The 10,530-nt window shown below is 43.8% G+C and overlaps 1 protein-coding gene across 1 annotated transcript in view; it reads left to right on the plus strand.

The window, feature by feature from the left end:
* The window catches only part of LOC128802444 (PH and SEC7 domain-containing protein 3-like), a 119,861-nt gene that overhangs the window by 13,989 nt on the left and 95,342 nt on the right, over positions 1-10,530 (plus strand). The gene's annotated exons all lie outside the window — the stretch shown is intronic.

Raw genomic sequence — 10,530 nt, forward strand, 5'->3', positions numbered from 1 at the left:
TGTCTAATAAATCCAAGTGAATCTATTGTTATTACCAAAACAAATAATCAAATATGACAGGTATTCCAAGCTAAGTATTGAGCTCTAAAATAAAGGGTGGTAAAGAGTAAGCCAGATATATTGACTTATGTGCCTGATTCTCTGAATTTTTCCTGTACTTCTTGCCTTGTTTGCGGATCTTCTCCTGTTCCTTTATTAATGAGAAACTACCATTAGGGGCTAACAATTAGCAAAATGAGAGTGATTTCAAGGGACCATCACAGGAGGGTTGTGAATATTTAACAGTGGTTAACATACAACATTTATGAATTGTACCCAAAAACTGAGTGACATTGTGCTTACCCAGACTGGCCTCATGCTGTCAGACAATATGCATCCTCCTCCTCCTCCTTCTCTTACAAGTTGTTTGACCACCATGGATAAATGAGAGTAGTTCTGCCCCTTCTAGTTTTTTCTTCAGCTTTTCACTGCTTATTTACTAGAGGTGAATGAGGACAGGGTGGCTGAGGGGACAGTAGTGCAAACTCAGGGCTTTAGTACCCCAAATAATAGGGGTTTTTTTATTTAATATATGTCAAATATGTCATGACATGTGCTTTTGGGGGAAGCAGCTATGCTTGAAAGTCTTTCTGTTTTTCTTTGTGTTAGATGGGAAGGGAGAAAACACCACCAAAAATCCAAATAAACATGCTACTTTCTGAAGTTTCCTTTAAAAGAAAGAAGACATGCTTTTTAGGGGTCAAAGTATGAAATATTTCAAGCAAATGAGTGACAGGGGCAGGGCCAGGAGAAATGTTGGTGTTTAAACTTGATCAAGAAAACAACTTGTCACTGTGGGCAGTTAGGCTGAACTTTAATATATCTAACCTAAAGCAGTTGAACTGTGCCATGGTTGGCCTCAGAAACAGAACGTAGCATTTAAGCTGCTGAATGGAAGCTGCTGGCTTAATGACTTCTGCCTTCTGGTTCATCCTTTCCTTTTTGGCCACAGCCATGTTACTGTAGCCCTGCTGATGCTGCTGAGGATATACATGTCTTGACTACGAGCTAAAACACTTGCATCAGACAAGCCAATTCACAAAGAAAGAACAATAATTGCGGGTGACTACACTTCTGTTTACTCACTTGGGAGATGGCAACTTCTGTTAATAAGCTCGGTGCTGATTTTTACCTTCCAGGTTGAAGCTGCTGGTCATTTTCAGATGAGAGCGGGGAAAATAAAAAGTTAGATGGCTTTAGAAGAGGTGTTTCATCAACGATATTCAAATGCTAATAAAGCTGTCCCATGTAAAACATTTTCCTTCCCTGTCTTCAGTCTGATTTTATCTGGGATGTTTATGATCACTGATGCCCTCATGTGCTCTTGTCTTTAATGCCTCTTGTCTGGGTCCTCTCCTCTCTTGTCCGCTGTCCATCCTCCTGCCCTGGATGCATTACTCGGAGCAGAAGAAGTTGGTCCAAGCCCCCAGGACCCTCCTGCTGTGGAAGGGTTCAAGACCACACATTTCCCTGCAGACCCCTCCCACTGGGGGAGCGGGGAGGATGCACCACACTTGTCCACATGGCCCTGCATGGCCTGGTCACCTTCCTTGGCGAAACCCCAGCCTTCTGCCTTCTAGCAAAAAAAAATGTTTTTTAGAAACTGAATTTAGCTGGGTTGGACAAGACCTCTTCTCAGACTCTCTGACATAAAAGGCCACTTGTTGTATGTGGAAACATACATTCCTCCTCTGGAAACTGCCCTGGAAACAGTAATCTCTATTGAGCAGACTTTTCTTCAGGTTTGGCTGTGCTACAGGCCTGATTATATGACTTTGCTGTTAACACATTTAAATACCAAAAAGAAAAAAAAAGTCATGGCTACATGACTTAGTCTTAAAAGTGCTTCCTTGGGGAAAAAAGTGGGGGATACTACAAAATAATTCCTTAAATAAACACAAAGGCCAAATACCCCAAAATTCCTGTTATATGAGAAAATAAATCCAAGACCGTTGTTAGGAAGAAAATAGCTTCTTAAGATTAATTAACAGTCTTTTCTCTGATGCTTCTGAGATGAGAAAGCTTTCATCCCTCCTGTGTATCAGAGGTTTAATCTCATCCTTCACAAAAAGGCCCTGTACAAATACTGCCTGTGTTGCTATGCAAATCTGGTCTTTCCCAACAGCTGCTAGAAGAAGCTTGGTTTTTAATTCCTGGTGAAACAAATAGCTTTTTGGAGAGCCTGTCACTTGCTGTTTTGTGTTCAGTGAAGTGTCATGAGGCAACTGAGCTCATTTAACATCTTCTGCCAAAAGAGATGGTCCCAGACACACACTGCCACCGATTGTCTCATACTAGTTCTTGGGCTCATCTGTGTGCTTAGCAAGCTCAAGCCAGCAAAAACTGTAACAAACCCCTGCAAAATAATGCCAAAAGAAGATTTCTAAAAAAAAAGGCTTATTTTCTCCTGGCAATGTGTGCTAAATCACCATTGCAAGGGGTCAAACAATGCCAGATATGACACAGGAAAGAAAATCCAACACATACTTTGACCCATGCAACATTCCTGTTCCTGAACTGCAATCGAAGAAATTATTGCTTTTGCTTTAGGATGTCTAGAACTTTTTTTTCAAGAGCAAAGGAAGGACACAATGGCTGCTATTTTGTAAAAGTAAAGACTTTTCAGGGTTCTTGTACTTCTGATTTAAACACCTTTAAGAAAATTATCCCAGTATCTTTGTGTAAAGTGAGCATCACTGATGTACATTCTGCCTTGCTTGTTTGCTCTGTTCCTTCAAGGCACACATGTCCAGCTCTGCTGCATCCCCCTCACATTGCACAGAAGTGGTATACCTTCCTGGTCCTCACTGCAGGAACTGCCCTTAGTCCACAGGCACTCATTACATTGTTCTCATGATAGCCCAGACTGCTGACTGTAGTCTTGCCCAGTGCTCCAGCCCTGTTGTTTTCCATTTTGAGGCACCACCCTTTGCCATATTTTCATCTCTTGCTCTTTCCATCTCCAGGCAATCCTGAAAGTCTGGGCTCCCTGATCTGGTATCTTCCTCTGCAGCTCTGTTTAAAAGGTGCAAAACTGCATTTTCTGAGGGTTGGAGGACTGCCTGATGTTCACATTAATTTTGCTTAATTACAGTGAAGGATTGGCACATCAGATGTCCTGCAGTGTTTACCAGGAACACACACAAGGAGAAAGCTCAGAGCTGTGTTACCTCTCTCCCCCATAATTAAAATTCTGTCATCCTGTTGTCCATACTTGACTTTATCAGCTTGTTGATGTTGTTGTTTCTAGTGTCCCACTGCATTTTCTGACATACAAGTCAGAAAGTCCTGCAGGAGTTTTTAAATCATAGTGTGTAATCAATAGTTTTCTCATAAATATCCCCAGTGTTTGGCATTGCTGGTTGGCAATGATGCAAAAAGAAGGTTAACTTTTAAAATTTAAGTCTCCAGAGGTACTGTATTAGAAGGTACTTTTCCAGTTGCATTTGTGCACTATAGGAAATGATTACCTCTTTGGTACCAGCATATTCACTGGCTATGCTGACTGCTGCTCTTTCACTCCAACATGGAGTAAAGCAGGTTGTTTTGGATGCTCTGAAGAGCAGCAAGCTCTTACAGTGCTGTCAGATGAGAACTGTGCACATGGAAAGATAAATGCTGGCGCAGAAGGACAGCATTATGCTCTGCACCTTGGATGCAGAGGTGGAGAGGTGGAACTATCTTGCTATCTCCCTTGAATTTCTGAGTCCTGCTGCCTGGGGCTGGGAGAAGCTTAGGTATGCTCTGGAGCTGTCGGGTGTGGTGTGATGGATGTCTGAGTTTCCAGTCCAGGGGGGGAGGAAAACTGAAGAGGGCACAAGGCATTATGCTAAGTCCCTTGTGCCACAGGAGGAAATTGAATGTCTTGTGACCTCCACTTGAAAGCTTGGATAGTTCAAGTTATCATAACTACAGCTGTAGGGAGGAGATTACCACATCCTCAACTTTCTAAACAACAGAGTTGTTTGAAGGCCAAGGCTTTAGTACAAATAATAATTAAAACATGGACTGTTTGTTTATTGTTTTTTTAAAGGTGCAGAATTAAGCACTCAGAAGTTAGGAAATGCCAGAGTTAAGGCAGTAAATGTCTCCCTATCTGTGCTCTGTTGGCCAAAGCAGAGAGCCATGCTGATGTGAGCATGCAAATACTCAGGGACCTGGTGATGCTGGCAGTCTGTCAGTGTCTGGCCACATCAGATGCTCTGAGCACATGTGGCACAGCCTGAATTCAGCTGAAGTTGGCAGGACTCAGCAACACTTTCCTGGAGGCAGTCAAGTCATCCCCTTCCATTAGGCAATCAGAAAATGGCAGACAGGTCAATGGGCACAACAGGAGAAGCTCAGCCAGCTGACTTTGCTTGTTACAGGCAGGTACAGTGGGACACAGATGCATTTTTACCTATTACCATGTCATCTCCTTGGCCTCAGCCCCATCATCTGGTGAGATCTGCAGCACATAACACAAACCCTCTACTGTGCTGTAGCCTTACTTCATTTCGGAAGCTTTCTGAAGGAAATGATGCATATTAACTTGCTGTTGATACACACATGGAGAAGGCATTTAAATAAAATTATGTGGGTAGGTGCAGTTCTGGCCTGGTATTGGACTGACAGAGTGTAACACAGAGTACAGCTTGTATTTTTCCTGTTCACAGTTCACTGCTTTAACAAGTACCTTCTGCCTTAGATCCCTGTGTTGTTTATTTAACTCCATCCAGCTTCTGGAGGAAGGGAGTCTCACTGGCTTGAGAGCCTGCTGAAAAGTTACTAGGCAATGCCCAACAGCACCTTTAGCAACAAACGCTTGGAGCCTGGGAGATGCACATGTCCTATTTTTGTTTTAGCTGGGCACATAACTTGAGCTCCATCTCCTAGGGATGCTTTAAGAACTGCCTAGCAAGACTACTCTCAGCTTGGTTAATTGGTCCCAAACTCTGAAATGTAGTAAAGGACATCCTTTTCTGCAGATCTCTGGATCTACAGAAATCCAGAGTTTCTGAGATCTGTGCTTACAAGTGATGGATTTTTAAAGCCGTTGTTGCTTGCACAAAGCAACTTTCCAAAGGCTTTGAGAAGATTATTGAAAAATACAGTATTTTTGATATAGAACATTAATTATAAGTGAATTTGGAGAGGCTGTAAAGTCGTCGTAGATACTGAAATTGTCAAAGCAGCTGTGAGTTGTCACTGCTTCAGAAGTTTTTTCTTCAGGTGAAGGCTCTTACAGAGCTTTTGAAGTAATTCTTGCTAATTACTGTGTATCTACACTTAGAGAATCTGTTAGCTGCATCCTTTCTAAATCACAGCAGCAGAAAAATAGAAAATTTCAGATTCTTTTGTGATCTGTTGTTTACATTTTGGGTTTCAGACTTCTCGAAACATATGTCTTAAATCAAAACTTGAGATTCTCAAAGCCATATAATTCTAGAGTGTGGGACTTCAAAGAAGAAAAAGGGTATTAAATATTCTAAGACCCACTTGCACTTTTATGTCAAGATAAGGAGTCCAGATATTCCCTTTGTATTCCCTCCTGTTACTGCTCATGCTAGCAGCTGTTCCACTCTACCATTTTGCTTTCCAGGGTAATGACTCTTGGGACTGAGCTATCTCACTGACCATCTGTGACCCATACAGCAATTTGTAGTGGATAATCCCTCACACTAAATCCTCTTAGCATGTGCTGCATGTTAGTTTTGGACTTTGTCCTGTTTTGAGCTCACTGTAGGCCTATGAGTGACTGCAGCAAGGTGACATCCTTCTTGCAACCAGGGGAAAGCTACAGGCTTTTTAATTCAGAGCAGTTGGGGTTATGCAAGTGGTCCCAAACCTTGCTTACCACTGGGAAGAAGTTAAAATCTGTGGGGAAAAATATGCAAACAAGTCACAGTATTGCTTGCATAAAGCTTTCCATCAGGAATAGGGCTAGAACTTGTGCAGTTGTAAAAAAATCCACACAGATTCTCAGAGAGGGCACAAAGTGACCCATATATTTTACATGCTTTCTAAATGCACAGGATTTATATTCTTATCCTAGTGGCTTTTCTCACTCTTTCAAACCAATGACAACTTATCGTCATAATATCCTACCAGACTACAGCACTGGCTAGCAGAGAGATTTGTCACGGATTTACGTAGCATGGGTATGGTTGTCCTATGGCAAACTGAAGTTTCATCTAGCACTGTCTCTGGTAGCCCAAAACCCCCAGAATTTAGGGAACTACACAAGAACAGTGGTGGGCAGTATCTTTTTGTAAATCTCTTCCAGTGTGCAGGAAGCTGTGGGTGTACAATTTCCTTAGCAACATACTGCCCCTGCATGTGTGCAGGGGGTTATTTTTTTCCCTGAACAATTTAATTTCTGGGTAACCCTGAGCCACTGGCTGTCACACCACTGTCTGGCTGTTCAAGTATGGACTGCAAAGAGCACACAGCCTGTGCATGCTGTTGGGCTCTGTCCAAACCTCCCAGTGACCACAGCAAGGAGTCCCTCTGGTTGTCTCTTTTTGAGGTGAGGGATCTCAGCCAAGATGGTCAGTTTTTCTGCAAGGGCTCTGCCATACCTCTATTCCTCTCTACTTTCCCTGCATGTTTGCTAAGGCACAGGGGCACTTCACCAGGATTTATTTCTAAGCAACTCTCTTCAACGTCCTCCCTCTGTTTGCCTCTCACTTTCACTCAGCTTCCCCATTTCCACCAGCTTGTTGTTTTTACATAATGCTGCTGTAACTTTTCGATGGGATGAAGACCTGGCTCCACTTCTCCTTTTTGGAGCAAGCCAACTGCCCAAAAGCCTGGAGGGTCTGCAAGCTGCAGAAAATCCTGTGCCCAGTCCGGTGTGGATGTTTGCAATCCAGTTACAAAAGCCCTGTGTTTGCATTATGTTAATCCCCTGGCTTTGGCTATGCTGGCCAGGCAGGACTTATTGCAGCATGGAGAATGACATCATTTGGAAAAAGGGCTGCTGCACAAGGCTGCCAGAGGCTGTGCAGTATCCCTCCCCTTTTATAGGGGACATCTGTTCCATCTCAGCAGGAGCAGGCTGCTTTATCATGTGGAATAGTTTTAGTGACTGTAGAAGTTGTAACATAATGCAGTGCACGACAAGGAGATGTGTGTAACCCTCCTCTTTGGCAGGCTGCAGTAGTGATACAATACCATAAATCCTGTGATTTTTTCATTAAACTCTGTCACCTGGAGATTTGTCTCATCTTAATGCATACATTGTTTTTTACTTGCCCTAATTTGCCTTTTACAAATGGTGGCAAGAATACCAGGAAAGCATAACTGATATGTTGCTGCATGCAATCTCACCCACGTGCTACTTGTGATCGGTGCAAGGAGCTGCCCAGACATAAAATGCAGAATGACTGGGCTGCTTAGTGAATGCTTCCAGTTCACTAATGCTGAAATGCTATAAAGCATCCTGCATTCCAAAACCAGCACATGATTCTCAGCATCGCCATTCTGCCCGATTCTCCCCTTACGGATGCAGTTACAAAAACAGCACCTAAGCACAGACGTATCCCTGGCATGCCGTCAGGCAGCCTTGCTGGAGGAAATTATTTTTTCCCCCTGCAAGCTGCCAAGGTGGACTCCTTAGCTCCTGCGATAGACTGAATGAGACTGCAGTTCCCCCATCAGTTTCATAATACTCAGAAAGCATCCATTTACATCATTGTGTGCAGTGCAGGGCAGCAGCTGCCAGGAAATTTGAAACTATTTTGATTCCAGTTGACTAGAACAGCAGCAATTGAATTAGCTGGTATTGCTATAGATAAACTGATGATCTTTGCATTTTATTTCTTTGACCAATGGGTAACTGCTGGAGCTACAGTAACCTCTGTGAGTAAGAAGACTGTTCAAGCAAATATATCTAATTTCTCAAGCTATATTTTATATATATATACTGTCGAGAGAGAGACACTCACACCATTCTTTTTTAAAATGTACCTGTGAACAAAATGTCTGTCTATGCTTTTAACTTGTGTTTTGCTTCCTAGAATTTCCTTTTATTATGCTGTAGACAAGTTTGCTTGACATGGAATGGTTATTTACCTATGAAATATCATATCTATGCCTGATTTAAGTCATTAATTCTTTCAACATCTAGTCATCAGAAAGGCTGCCAAATGCTGTTGGATTATATTTGCCCGGTCTCAGTTTTCTAGTCACTCACCCCCTTTCTATTTTAGCTTTTTCCCTATCCATTTCTTTCTTTCTTTTCTTTCTTTTTTTTTTTTTTTTTCATTTGTTGAAAGAAGGCACCTTCAATGCAAAGTAGAAATTTGTGTTACCTGAAAGTGTGTGTCCTTTCTTTGTTTGTTTGGTGATGGGTATTTTTTTTCTCTGAGCATCTTCAGTGCGGTCCTTAAATTTTGTTGTTGTCTTTCTATCCTTGTTTGTTATGCAGTCATATTGGGGGATGGGGTTGGACAGGATATGCCAGTAGCTGCAGCAAGACATGATGCTGTGGTGGTGGATGGGAATAAGGGAGGAGTTTCCCTTAAAGAGCTCAAGCTCCCCTAAGCTCTTGTATTTGAAATAGCTCCCTGAGGAAAGGGAAAGGCTTTGCTTTGGGAGAGAGTGGCAGATTGGTTGTGGTTTACTTCACAAAATAGAGACCTTGGCAGTCATGTGCATGGTGGTACCTAATATAACGGCAACAGAGCACTGCTTTGATGTCATACAGGAAGTTTTTTTCAATCACACAGAGAATTAGGCAATATTACTGCATGAAGGCAAGAATCCCACTGACTTGTGCTTGCATACAGCAGTGGCAGCAGCAGCAGTAGTCCATCCAGAGGACAGCTGCTGACGTTTCACTTCAGAAAATGCCTTACATTTCTACTGTAAGGCGCTACTCTCTTGCCCAGATGGAGCACAGCTTGCAGGTGTGGCAGAGGGGAATATGTGTAAGCACTCTTCCTCCCTATGGACATCTCTCTGTGCCTGCATGTGCGGGTATGTGCTCTGTATCTGTACCTCTTCTGGAGTCTGATGGGCTTGCCAGACTATGAAGTTCAGGAGGAGAAGTAAATCAGAAACTTGCTCAAGATTTCTTTCCACCATCAGCAGTGGATGTCAGTGGCAGATAGGGACATGCAGCAGAGCATTTAGCATTCACCACAAGAAATAAGGCCCCCTCTGTTTCCCTCAAGTTGGTTCAGAAGCTAAGATAGCAATTAGCAGAGACGAGCCTGGCCCCTTGGCAGGAGCTGTGTGCGGTGCCTTGTTAGGGCTTGGCCTCTGGAGCACGTTGGCTGCCTCCCAGCCCTACAGGAGGCCAGGGCTGAGGCTCCAGTCTTCCTTCCAACAAGGCGGGATGTGTGGGTTGGAGTGAGGCATGGGGGGTCCCAGCTCTTGGGGCACTGTGTATTCCCTTTCTTCATGCAGTGCAGCCAGAGAATGTGGCCTGGGCAGTGGCCTGGCCAAGTGCTGTCCCACAGTGCTGAGGGCACACATTAAGCATTGCTGTGGGTGGATGTGTCCAGCAGGAAGGGTTTATGTTAGCATCTATAGTGACATGCTCCCTATTAGTCGTCTTCTAAGAAATTCCTCCTCTAGACCATGCTGAGAGAGCACCAAACACTAAAGCTTTGGCATTAGAGACGGATTGTGGGATGAGAAAGCAGCTTGGGGTTGCTTGCCTGGGGTTGTTCTGGTGCAGGTGTAGGGACATTGTAACAGAGCAGCACTGTCATATGTAAGTCTGAACTGGTGGAAGTGTCCCACAGTGGCAGCCTAGTGTCTGTGCCATGAAAAGTGTGGGCTTGAGATGCACGCAAGCTCTCTGTGGCTGAGCTGTGTGTAAAGGGACTGTCTGCTGCTTCAGACACTCAGGAAAAGCACTGTGGGTGCACCCACACCTTGCCATGAAGATGGGCTGGTGATGCAATTGTGGACAGGGCATCCTTGCTCCTTACATCTCCCCGGGACCTTGCAGCAGAGAAAAGGTCCCTGCTTTGTCCAGTCACTGTCCTGAACAGCAACCAGGTTGTCTGGATGAAGCTAAGTTTTTATTATACAGTGATTAAGTAAATGGCATGGAGACGTTTGAAGAACCCACTGGGGAGAATTCTGAGGCTTGGCAGGGTCCAAGATTGTCACTTTGATCCTGCACCATGCCTAGTGTGTGGTATTTTCCCTGTGGCTAGATATACTGGGATATACTGGCAGATGTGAGCTTCTGCTTACCTTAACAAGCCACTGGCATATAGGTAGCCATATTAATGCCGTTCTGAACTTGTGTTAGATTATCCTCTCTTTCACTTTGAACTCAGCCTATCATTAACCACAGCTACATGGCTTCTGCTCAGAAACAGACCGTGGCCAGCCTGCTTGGAGCAGAGATAGGAATCAGTTTGCATTGCAGCACCTAGAGATGCACCTTGGGACCAAACCATTCAAATTCAAGTTGGTGTCTGGTTTCAGAGCTGTCACCCCTGATGCTTTTCAAAGTAGGTGTTTCGGTCTGGCTACCCTGCAGTTTGA

Source organism: Vidua chalybeata, chromosome Z (assembly GCF_026979565.1).
Source record: "Vidua chalybeata isolate OUT-0048 chromosome Z, bVidCha1 merged haplotype, whole genome shotgun sequence".
Lineage (NCBI taxonomy): Eukaryota > Metazoa > Chordata > Aves > Passeriformes > Viduidae > Vidua > Vidua chalybeata.